Source organism: Tachypleus tridentatus, chromosome 13 (assembly GCF_004210375.1).
Source record: "Tachypleus tridentatus isolate NWPU-2018 chromosome 13, ASM421037v1, whole genome shotgun sequence".
NCBI lineage: Eukaryota > Metazoa > Arthropoda > Merostomata > Xiphosura > Limulidae > Tachypleus > Tachypleus tridentatus.
Window position 1 is genome coordinate 215,319,100 of NC_134837.1, and position 13,517 is coordinate 215,332,616.

Sequence of the window (13,517 nt, forward strand, 5' to 3'; positions counted from 1 at the left end):
ATCCGCTGATAAACGACAGACTTATTTAAGTAGTCATCGCCAAAAGCATTTTTTAACATTTCGAAAATTTCTGTTCCTCCTTTACCATTTTTCACAAAAAACTTAATGCAAACGCGTTACTCTTCTTTTCTGTTTATTTCTGTTACGACAGGGGCAAGAGATACGTCTGTCTTTGAAGACGTTTTTCGCAACACGGGAATAAGATCTGGAGAAATGGTTTGTTCGTGAGGCAGATCACCATTTGTACTTTGTACACACCTTAGTGAAGCTCAGTATTTCTGTACTGGCACATGTAACAAAAGAAGTCCTGAAACTTTTTTATTAGACCTCGTACTATGTAAAAACATCAACATTATTTATGAAATGTAATGCAACAACTGCCGCGACTTATATGTCAGAGAAACAAGTATAAAAGTGAAAACCAGATCCAAAGAACATAAGAAAACATCTCACGATTTTGAACACTCATATAAGCTCAACATAACCATTGGAAACATCAACATACTAAGTAGCGAAATAAATACTAACAAACACAAAATCAAAAATGCCTTACTTGTACAAGAAATGAAACCAATAGAAAATAACCACTTTATATTTATATTAATTAATAACCTAACATCTAAGTGCTTCGCCCTCTTGAATTTAGTAACAATTTTACCTCTCGATTCTGAGATACGTGTAGTGCGTTTCTAATAACGTTCGGTTGGAAACTATATGTTAATCTGAAGATGATTTTAGAAAGTCAAAACTTTGTTCTGTACTTTATTTTAATTGAAGTACTATTACTTACGATATTCGGTTTTAGAATACATTCGAACCAGTATTATAAATGCAATTTATTAAAAGATGACCTTTCAGCTGAAGATTGCAGTGTACGTTCTTTGTACTGTTGAGAGTGAATTGGCGATGAGTGGAATGGAATTGAGGTATTTAGTAAAGTTTATAAAAATTTCTAACATTTAAATGACACTGAAGAACACGTGGTATATTTTCTAAAATATATTTGGAATATCATTTCAATATAATTTTTAAATATTTGTTTTATGTTTCTGTTCATATTCATAAAAATACCAATATAGTCCTAACTATAGTATTAACATTAATTTCAAGTTTTATCCAGGGAAGTTCAAGTGATTGTGTACTTATCGGCAGCTTCTTAGTTTTATTGATATTAGTACCAGACAGAAACGTAGTGTTTCTTGTTGTTGGTTTTTGTTAAATACCATGTATAAATTATAAAGTTTAGCTAACTCATTCAGTAATTGAAAAGCTTTTTTTTTATAGTTTAATTGCATGGTTTGAAGTTATATAGCTGAGACCGAGTTTCTGTTAAAACATCATAAATGTATTCCCTAGTTCTGACTTTATCAAACCCGAATGAGAATCTTTTTAAAACTGTTGTTAATAAACTGCTGCAAGTGCAAGTTGACTCACTGGTAGTCGTGCTTCCCTGCTATTGCCATATAGTTTTGTATAATACCAGCTGTGATAGGAGAAGAATGACATGAGATTGGTTTTTCCCTTAATTTAATTTGTAGAACAATTAGCGTGGAGGCTAGAGTTTAGGTTATATAACAGCATCATTTATTATACGAGTGATTTGTGCCAAGCTCAAATAAAACTATATAACAAAATTTTTACTTTTTCGTGTTCCTGGGCAGAAAGTGTTATTTCCCAATTGCTTCTGCCTAAAGTAAATGGAAAATATCTATTTTTCTCTTCAAACTTTGTTTTTGTGAGCTGGGTAATGAAATTTTCAAATTAGCTCATCTTTCAGAACATTCCAGGTAGATTCAGTGCTGAGTAGCTGACAGAGAATTTTCAAAAATTTTCTGGAATGTTGTAGAAACCTCAAAGCTATGCAGCTCTATAACAGGAATAAGTATCCATCTATTCCCCTGGCTCATTCAGTGCACCTCAAAGAGGAATGCAACAGCATCAAGACCTTGCTAGAATCCTTGAAGTATGATGAGTATGGCTGGAAGGTTGTCAGAAGCTTCAAAATGGTGACATTCCTGATGTGTCTCCAAGGAGGTTTTACTAAGTTTTCCTGTTATCTTTGCCTTTTGGACAGCAGGGGCACTGCAACACACTACAACAGGAAGCACTGGCCATAACAGACAGAGTTCTTTGTGGGAAGGCACAAAGTCAAGTGTGAGCCACTAGTGGACCTCCAGAAGGTGTTGTTCCTTCCACTTCACATAAAATTGGGTCTAATGAAACAGTTTGGCACAGCTCTTGATAAGGAGTCTGCAGCCTTCAAGTGCCTTCAAGACTTCTTCCCTAAGCTGCCTGGGGCAAAGGTCAAAGCTAGTGTCTTTGTTGGACCACAAATAAAGAAGATTCTGGATTGCACAAAATTCCTCAAGAAACTCAGTAGAAAGGAAAAAAGCTTGGGGCAGCTTTGTTGCAGTGGTTCGGAACTTCTTTGGCAATAACAAGGCCAAAGGTTATGTGGAACTGATTGAGGCTCTTTGTGAAGAACTAAGGCAAAATGGACTGCAGGATGTCTCTAAAAGTCCATGTCCTTGATGCTCATCGTGATAAGTTCAAGGAGAACATGGGAGCATGTTCAGAGGAGCTAGGTGAGCGCTTCCACCAAGATATACTGGACTTTGAACGCCGCTACCAAGGAGTGTATAACGAAAACATGATGGGAGATTATGTTTGGGGGCTGATACATGAAAATGATTTACATTACAGTTGCAAATCTCAAAAAACTACTCACCTCTAAACACTTTTGCTCATTTTTATGTAACATTAGTATAAATACATGTAAATCTTGACTTATATGTTTTGTTCAGACCTTATTTAAATGAAAATGTCCAAGTTTGCCTGTTTTTGCATAGAAAATAGGTTAATTTCTAAATTTCTTTATCCACATCACAAAAGCAAAGTTTGAAGGGAATAATGGCCATTTTCTGTACTTTTAGAACATAGCAGTTAAGAAATAACACATACTGTCCAGGAACAACATTTGTGTTGTGTAGTGTAATCAGCTTGTTACTGTGTGGATGGGACATCTTTTCTGATGGGGAAAGAATACATCAATCTGAGAATAATAAAGTTAAATAGGTTGCTGATTTTAAACAGTTAATTGGAACACAAATGCAACTAAGTCAAAGGAAGTAAAAAAATATATATATCCTGAGTATCAAAGGATTTTTTTCTTGGAAAGAATTTGTTTTGCTTAATAATTAACATAAAAGTTCAGCTTATTTTGAGTTGTAAGACATTAAACAATATTTTTTATATTTATGGCCAAATAAATTCTGAAGTTGATGGTATAGATACTTGCAGTTGATGTTAGTACAAACTGAGTTACAAAAGTAGTAATACGTATAAAGAATTACAGTTAAAAGTATAATAAAACTGATAATTTCATGTTATCTTCTAGGTCTGTCAATACAAAAGATGAAGTTGATAATCTGTTTATGTTGGAAAAATAAGAATTACTCTTGGTATTGTAAAGTATTATTAGTGAAACAGTTTAAAGGGTCTTTTTTTCTTTCAAAACGATATACATTGTGAATTGGGTTAAATACATTATATTTGAAACTGTATTGAAGTTAAGAAATTCTATTAACTGTTTGATTAATTCTTTCCATTATCAAATAATGAAACTGAGGTTGAGTATTTCAAACCTGTCATTTAAACAAGCTGGTCTAATAAATTCAGTAGAGAGAATATTTCTTTTCTACTGGTTATAAATAACACAAAAGTAAATCCTTGATGTTTGTTGCACATTTGAAATGATGTCTAAACATGTTAGACTTCTGAGAAATCTGAGTGACATTATTTAACTGATCAGTTGTGCACAAGTGTGTTTAAACTGGTTATAACAAGCTACATAGAAGGCTACCTTTCTTCAGTGTTGTATTTCTTACAGGTACTGTAGTCCATCAGATATTGGTTCAAAGAATAGAACAAGTGGAAGAACTGAAATTTGGAAAATGAGTTTGAATAACAAGTAAATCCAAGTCCGTTATGTAAGTGTTAGTGGTTTATTCATTGTTTTAATAGGAACTAATCTGTAAGTGTTTACTGTTTTAACATTTACTGTAAAAAATTTAAATTTCAGATGCCACTTATTCTATATTTGATCTTTTGCTTCAAACTGTTGAATTCACTATTAAAACAGCTGCATAAGGTGTCACACTTTATGTTAATGAGAAGATGCAAGTTGAGACCATGTGATATGTTACATGATAATATATAATGCTTGCTTTTCTTTAAGGAATCAAAAAAAATTTGTAAACCCATTTAATACACAGTTTTTTTACTACATAATGAACAGTCAAGTGTGTTTAGCACCACCTTGAAATGTAATATTTTACCTTACAAGGTGTAAGTGGATTTTCCTACTGCATGCAGTATTTATAGATTTCATACAGGTCACAGAACTTTAGATAGTTATATAATTCTGAAGTTTTGTTTTCCATGCCTTGAAAGCAGTGGAATTTTGTGAACTGCTAAGTAAATTACAATTCTATCTAATTAAAACATTGTGTGTTATTTTTTTTTAACTTTAGTTAAGTTCATTTCTGGATGAATGTCTTAGGGTCAATATTCTAAAAAGATACAAAATTGTAGAATATGCCACACTTAGATGTTAGATTATTAACTATAGGATTGAAGGTGCTACTTTGTGTTGGCTTAATTTTAGTTTGGGTTCTTGTTTAAGTAGGAATTATTTGATTGTACTTTTGTTTGTTTTTCTATCCCTTCTTAGTATGTTGGTGTTTTCTGTGGTTATGTTGGGCTTATATTATTTGCAGTTTTTAAAAATGTGCTAAGATGTTTTATTGTGTTGTTTTGAATCTGGTTTCTATTTTTCTGCTTCTTTCCCTAATATAAGAGTAATTGCAGTTGTCCTATTGTTTTTTCTAAATAGTGTTTGTCAGTGTCATTTTTACATAACATGGATTATAGTTTTGTACTTGTTTTTTTTTTTTAAATAAATTCAAGTGTTTACTGAAATGTATTGTTCCAAGTTTTTCCAAATGATGGTTATTTCTTTGCTAATATCAGAAATGTATGATATGCAGCAGTTTAAGGTTTTATAGTTGTTTCATTGCATTTTAGTGTTTGTTGTTAAGTATGTTGTTGGTCTAGGTGTGTGTATATAATATTTTCAATGGTTTTTGAAGTAAATTTGTTGGTGTTGATTAAGTTTTGTTTTATTTGGTTGGTTTCATCATTAATTTTATTGGGTGAACATAGATTTGTGGCTGTCTTCACTTCATTTCTTAACAAAACACAATTCCATGTTATCCTTTACTTTCATTACAAGAGAAGATGGAACTTTATAATCTGTTGATGTTGGAAGAATAAACATACTTTCATTATTGTGAGGTATTTTAGTGAAACATTTTGAATAGTTTTTTATTTGTAGGAAGCATAGACATTGTGAAGAGGTTGAATGCATTTTATTGAAATTATTTTGAAGTCTTATCACATAACTACAGTCACTTCCTCAATTTCTAATCTGCTGTTTTGTCCCTTTTTAGAATGATTACATATTGTAACACCCTATTACAACTATTTTAACTTTATTTAAATATTTTCATAACCTAATATGTTTCTAATTTACATATTTAGTTTTTTTAATACAAAAAAATGCAAACATAAAAACAATAAATTCACTGTATTTTGTGTTGATCATTGGTTTTGGTGTCCAGAAGATGAAAAAAAGGTAACTGTACTTTTATGTGATGATGCTGGTGTAAAACATTAAAATATGAAGTGTGAAATTTAAAACAATTTTAGTACCAATAATAAAAAAATGTTTAAAACCATTATAGTTTAACTGGCTTTATACTTAATCTATTGAAGTATTAAAATTCCATTTGCTGTTTGATTAATTCTTCTTATTGTTAGAAAATAAAACAGAAACCAAATCTTTCAAACCTGTTAGTTGAACAAGCTAGTGAAGTAAATTGGTTATAAATAACAATAACAAATTCACAAAATAATTACCTTTTTCAAAAGACAGGATGCGATTGGAAGAATATATTTTAGAGTTTACTGTTTTCATTTACATCTCGGTAAAGCAAAAACCTTAAGCTATAAAATTTCTTTATGGTTTAACATTGTTTTTAATACAAACATACTTGGTTCTTGCTGTTTGTTGCACATGTGAAATGATGTCTATATATATGTTAGACTTCTGAGAAACATGACTGACATTTTTTAACTTATCAGTTGTGCACTGGTATGTTCAAAATATATTAAATGATCCATGTAGAAAACAACCTTCAGCAACTTCTTTCTTACAGGACTATATCATCAGTTATGGGTTCAAAGAATGGAAAAGGTGGAAGAACTAAAGTGTGGAAAACAAGAGTGAAAAGCAAGTAAATCCAAGTTTTTATAGTAAGTGTAATGTTTTATTCATTGTTGTAATAGAAACTAAACTGTAAATAGTTATTCTAATGTTTACTACAAAAAATTTAAATTTAAGATGCCACTTTCTATATATTTTGCTTTAAACTGTTGAATTAAGTATTAAGACACCTGTATAAGGTGTTCCAGTTTAAGTTAGTGGGGAGATACAAGTTGAGACCACCTGATTATTGCATGATAAATGCTCAGTTTTCTGTAAGGACTCCATAAAATGAAAGTTACAAAGTAATTTGATGCACAATGCTACCAGGTAATGTATAGTAACATACATTCAAAACCATCTTTTAATTTTTCACTGTACCAGTTGTAAGTGGATTTTACTACGGCATGCAATATTTATGGGTTTTGTAAACTTTATAGAATTATTGATAGTTATATAATTCTGAAATTTTTTTTTCTAGGCCTTGAAAGTAGTGGAATTTTGTGAATTGTTAATTCAAATTAAAATTCTATCTAATCAAAACTTCATTTTTTAAATTTGAGTTAAATTAGTTGGTGGTTGCTTGTCTTAGGGAGAAGACTGAATGGGTATGAGATTGTAGAAAGTGCTGCACTTAGATGTTAGGTTATTAATTAACATCGGGATAAAGGTGTTTTGTATTAACTTAATTTTAGTTTGAGTTCTTGTTTAAGTAGGGCTTCATCAGTGTTGGAGTTGTTTGTATTTGTTAACTTATGTTGGTGTGTTTTATGGTTATGTTGTACTTCTCATTTGTTTTCTTTGAAACTGGTTTAAATAATTTCTTGTTTTTCTGATATAGAAATAATTGTAGTTGTTGCATTGTATTATATAATTAATATTGGTATTTGTCAATGTAGTTTGTACATAATATGATTTTTAGTTTTGTGAACTGGTTTTCAAATAAATGTAATGTTTTGATGTGAGTTTTTCTCCAGCTGTGATTATTTTTTGATAATATCAGGAGTATATAATATGCAGCAGTGTAAGGTTTTACAGCTGTTTCAATGAGTTTATTACTGTTTATTTGTTGTTGACTATGTTGCTGGTTGAGGTGTGTGTATAATTTTTTTTAATGGTTTATTTGAAGGAAATTTATTGTTGTTAATGAAGTGTTCTTTCATTTCATTGAAATGTTCCATTTGGTTGATTTCATCATTAATTTTATTGGGTGAGCATAATTTTGTGGCTATGAATATTTGAGTTTTAATTTGTGTCATGTGCTGATTCAAAGTTGTGTGTAGTCCAGTGTGGGTGACTTTTCTTCTGAACTGTTTATTGATTTTTGTAATATTGAGATTGAGAAATATTATTTAGTTAGATTTCTTAGAGAAATTTTACAATTTTAAATTTCGTGTTTCTTAAAAAAAAAGTCTTAACCTTTATATCCATTGTTGTTTGTTTCCAAATACCTTCAAAGTTTACCAAGCACTAAGAAACTGTTTGACAGTATTTTGTTGCACACCATGAATGTGCATCAGGGCAATCTTTATTTCCAAGACACACAAAGCTAGATGACCAAACTTCATCATACTTTTGTTTCATTTTTTTTATCTGTTGTTTCTAATTTTATGCTTTTACCTGAATTTTCTCTTACCTTAAACAGCTCACTGCTAGTAACAGTTTTTGGCAATAAAATACTGAGAATGTTCATCCTCAGTTTGAACTGCCTCAATATTTTGATCATTTATTTCAATTTCTTTTGGAGACTGAAAGGCTTTTATTTTCAAAGTTGTTGTTTTCAGCAACAAATCCATAGGCCGTTTATATTTATTGGATTTATATCTTAAAAGTATCAAACTTTTGTTTCAACTCGGAACTTGTGTAGACACTAGATCTGAAATATCAGGGTGAGAGAGTGGGCTGGGCACGTAACGCCCTCTGCACCCATATTTTGTAGCACTAGCAAATACCTATCTAATATTAGATTTGTATGCTTATCATTTATTCATTTAATGAAATTATATGTAAATGAATTTTTACATTGTTTTAGGTACAATCTCTTCAAGATATATAATAGATACAGCATCTTCAATGTGAAATCATTATTATCTAATTCTAGTACATAAGGAAATATTTTATTATAAGTTATAATCATACAAAAAGTATTAACTATTTTAATCAGTGATGAGAAAACCCACTTCTAGAGAAAAATATATATGTAGAAACGGCTGGTTTGGGTTGAGAAAATGTTTTATGTAGAGGAGCGAACAATGTTTCAACCTTCTTCGGTCATCGTCAGGTTCACAAAGAAAGAAAGAAGTAACTGACCAATATCTGACCACATGTTTGAAGGGGGTTGTGTAACTGAGTGTAGGAATGTAGATGTTTGATTATATTTATTAATATATAGGTATAAAGGTGTTCCTTTGTATTGATTTATTTTGGGCTTGAGTTGTTGTATAAGTAAGGCTGTTTAATTTTGCGTTTGTTTATGTTTGTTTCTTTATTTAGTATTTGAGTGTTTTCTATGGTTATGTTGTGTTTATTTGACTTGCAGTGTTCGAAAACGTGTGAAGGTGACTTTTTATGTTCTTTGAATCTGGTTTCCATTTTCCTACTTGTTTCTCCAATATAGAAGTCATGGCAGTTATCACATTGTATTTTATAAATAATGTTGGTGTGGTGTTTGTCAGTGTAGTCTTTACACAGTATAGACCTCAGTTTTGTGCCTGGTTTTTGAATAAATTTGGTATGAACTGGAATGTTATATTTTGTTACTAGTTTTTGCCAAATGTTGGTTATTTTACAGCTGATGTTGGGAATATATGGTATGCAGCAGTATATGATTTTATGATTTTTTAATTCATGGGATATATTTACTTTTGTTACTGTTTTTTTTATCTGAAATGTGACATCATTGTTCTGTGGGATGTAGTTTGGGAAACACTGCTATAGTATTTTTTGTATAGAAAATTTTTAAAAAATATTTTCATATTTGTTGACATAATGTAGAATGATTCATATTCATTGAACACATATAAAGCAAATGTTAATACTGCAGTGTTTAGTAAAATAAAATCAAAACAAATCTGAACCTCTGACTATTACTTTGTAATAAAGAAAAACAAGCCAAACTCAAAATACAAAAGCTGCACCAACTGAAAGGATTCCCAGGGTACAAGTTTAATCATGAGATATAAAATGTACCCTAGGTTTTGGAAGTGATTGAAGAGAGGGCTCACATTGTGGAGGGGATACACCATCTGTCTGTCTTACCCTCCACTTCTTAGTCTCACATGAAAAATAATAACATAAGAAAATAATCAAAGAAATAGAAATTAGAAGAGCAAGATGTGAGTGCCAAAGTCTACAACCTCACACATCTATATCACCTTTCACTGCCTGCAGACAGTTATGGAAAGATCACTGATCTCCTCTTTTTTTCTATAACAGCTGGTGTAGTGATTTTGATTTTTGTTTTGACTTGGTTTTATTTATAACAAACTATATGTATGTAATAACACATTGAGTTTGTTTCATATGTATTAGATTTCAGGAGTACATGATATTTAAAAATACAGAAACAGTTACAGTGGATTTTGATCAAATATTATATCTTGAAATTGCTAAATAGGTTTTCATTATTACTACATACATATAGTTTGTTATAAATAAAACCAAGTCAAAACAAAAATGAACCCTGAATTGAGGTGTTTACTGAAAAAGAAATAAAACTTGTGTTACAATATATTCTGTGATGTGTGTAATGTGTTCCACAAGCAGTATATGATATTCTGATATGTAGAAACAACTGCACTGGATATTGATCAACACGTATATATTAAAATTACTGACCAGACACTCTTTATGTATTAAACACTGATTATTTACATTCATGTAAATACTCTAGAAGGTGTTTTACAAACTCCAGTTCCAAGATGGAAGAAGGGAAAATGATTATTAGAAAAAGACTAGTTACAAGACTTTGAAAATTTAGTAGATGATAGTGGAACCTCAGTTTCTATTGGTTGGCAAATGTATGTGGTGAAATGACTTTAGTTTTTTGTGGGGGACTGTAAATTGTGGCAAAAGGTATTAAGTTCTATGTCAAAATGGTCTATTGTGTTGGAGGTTCTGTCATAAATTTATGCCTCCATTGTTTGACTTCACATACATTCTCAAATTTCCAGTGCCATGTCAATACCAATTTGCATTGCTCAAACATCAAGTCTGCATCCCCTATGTTTACCTTAATTTTTTTATCAAAATAAGAAATAAGTATGAATTAGTGCTGAATGTGTGTATACATTTTTTGAGACACCCTTTGATATATGAATAGATTTTGGGGGTTAGTTTTCACAATTTTAAGTTGATAATGATTCTCTTGTTTAGTAATGCTGCTGAAATTATGCTTCTGGTTGAAGCTAAAAATTGTGTTTTTCTTTTAGTGGAATAATGTCAATGTGTAAGCTGCTGCAGAGTTAAAACTCACTTCTTGTGAGTTAAATCTTGAATATTTATGTGTAAACTAAATACCAATTGTTAGTTACTGGAATATTGTTCTCATGCATCTGTTATCAAGATAGAGGTTTGAGGCAGAACATCTCTTTATGCAGTTGTGGCACAGTGGCTGAATTGGAACTTGTGAAACATGTCAACACAGCCTCAGAAACTGAGATGGTTAATGAGTCCCACACACATTCTTTCTGGGGTCTTCTAGAAGGGGTTGTCTTTTCATCTAGATGGTTGTTCTTCATGGTATTTGCATGTGAGGTTGTGTTCTCCTCCAAAATATCCATCAAATGACTTTGATAGTATTTCCAAATGATCCAAAATTTCTTCACACACACATGGAATTAGGGGCTTATCCTCATTTACCATTTCTTCGAGTGATGAAAAATTCGAAAGATTCCCTCTTAACTCGTTGACACCAAAGATGTAACTTTTTGCAGCATTTCAATATGTTTATGTTTTTTTCTTGAAGAGATACACTCAAATAGGCTAGCATTTGGTTGAATTCTTATAATTCTATTTCTCTGGGCAGATCATAGTCACGCTCCTTCAGAAAAGTTTTGACTTCTTCTCGCAGTTGAAAGAAGCGCATTAAAGTTCTCTCATGTGACAGCCAGCAGACTTCTGTGTGGAAAAGCAAAAGTGAATGCTCACTTCCAAAACCTTCACAAAGCAACTTGAAGAGGCAGTTGTTCAGAGCACAACCCCTAATCCAGTTGATGGTCTTCACAGAAGTGTCAAGGACCTTCTTCAACTTTGGAGGCAATGTTTTTGATGCCAAAGCATATTGATGAAAAAAACAGTGAGTACCTTGCAAGTGCGGAATCTCTTGTTTCATCAGTGCAAAAAATCCTGATTTATTTCCTAGCATAGTATGGGCACTGTCGGTACACACAGAACCAATGATTTGGATATCTAAATCATATTTCACAAAGAAGTCCTTCACACACTGGAAGACATCTTTCCCTTTTGTGGTTTTTTTCAGATCTTCACAGAACAGGAAATTTTCCATTATGGTGTCATCATGAAGATACCTCACTAGTGCAATGAGTTGACTGCAGTTTGCAACATCAGTTGTTTTGTCCAATTGAGAGAGATTTTCAAGAGACTATCCATGATATATGGGATAACTTGGTCCAAAATGTTCAAACTCAAATCACCAATTTGGTTTTGAATAACATAATTTGATAACAGCACTAGTTTAAGCTAGTTTGAGGCTTCTTTTCCCAGAACAATTGTTGCCATTTCTAATGCACATGGTTTTATCACCTCTTTTGCAATTCTATGGGGCTTCTTTGATGTGGCTACTTTATACACCACATGGTATGAAGCCATCAGCAATGGTTTGTTAGCAGATATAAAACCTAATTTTTGAAGGGTTGCTCGAGAATCAAAGTGGGCCCTTCTACCTTTCAACGATTTAACATCATGGCCTGCAACAGCTGCTCCACCATGCCGGTTGTTGAAGTGTTCCTGCAGCTTAGATGGCTTCAAATCTGCATTTGAAAGGGCAGCGTCACAAAGCATGCACTGGGGTTTTTGCAGATCCTCAGTTGTTCAGAAGCAAGTGAAACCAAACTTCACATAATCATCATTCCATTTCCTTTTCTCTGACATAATGAAGTTTTTTGCACAAACACAGAATCAACAATGCACTGACTACCATAGCATCACTCATGGGTTTATATACTCTGTGAAACTTTCTAGAACGTTTTCAAACGTATGTCGCATGACGTCATCAATTAATTCTGGATACTTTTGGAAATTTCTTGAGTCACGATCACGTGAATACATGACATAAATAAATAACAGACACTTTATGAAGGCATTCACAAACCTAACCTAATTAGTTGTGCCAAGTATTTAGGTCACGTGTCATGTGTTTGTTTACAGTTGTAGATTAAGATTTCGGTCTGCGCTGGTGACAGTAGAAATGATAGTTTATCGTAACAAGGTAAGCTAAGGTAAAAAGCTAAGTCTGTAACAAGAAAAACAAGAAATAAAAAATCGAATGTAATTTTTGAATATATAGGACAGTACCCTTAATATAAACAAAAAAAACTGAAATGTTATCTTGCATCCCCTGGAACACTATTTTGCACCCCTGGTTGGGAACCACTACTGTAAGGAAATAGAACATGACCAATTTTCATAAAACAGAATAGTCTTCTTTGAGACACCAGTATTTTATCTATACAAGACTCACAAATTACCACAGATTATTCTTGACCAAATGAATTTGTGGTTAGTTGGAAAACTATAACAGTAAAGATGAACTATATCAAATGAATTTAAAACTTCATGTAATACTGTTTGGGATCTGTCATTAATGTGATGTGATGAAATGGGTTTTTATCTAACCTTTCATTTAAAACAATTGAAGTCCACGCTCACCAGTTGAAGTTTAACGTCACTCAACGTCAATAACGAGTATGCCCCCCGTGAGCATCAATAACTGTTTGGCATCTCCTGCCCATGGAAGCAATGAGATGATGAACCACATCCTGTGGAATGGCTGTCCACTCATCCTTCAAAGCTACTGCAAGCTCAGGTAGAGTCTGCAGTTCAGGTTGTCGCCGTCGCAGACGTTGGTCCAACTCATCCCAAAGATGTTCGATGGGGTTAAAATCTGGTGATCTGGAGGGCCAGGGAAGAACGTTGATGTTGTGGTGTCTCAAGAAGACAGTGGTGAGGACGG

General features: G+C 32.2%; 1 long non-coding RNA gene across 2 annotated transcripts in view; it reads left to right on the top strand.

Moving 5' to 3' along the window:
- The first annotated feature begins 662 nt into the window (after positions 1 to 662).
- The window catches only part of LOC143240287 (uncharacterized), a 29,212-nt gene continuing 16,357 nt past the window's right edge, over positions 663 to 13,517 (top strand). For both annotated transcript variants that reach the window (XR_013021698.1, XR_013021699.1), the window contains exons 1-3: positions 663 to 926; positions 3,890 to 3,989; positions 6,279 to 6,375. This is a non-coding gene — a long non-coding RNA (uncharacterized LOC143240287). The remainder of the gene's footprint in view (positions 927 to 3,889; positions 3,990 to 6,278; positions 6,376 to 13,517) is intronic.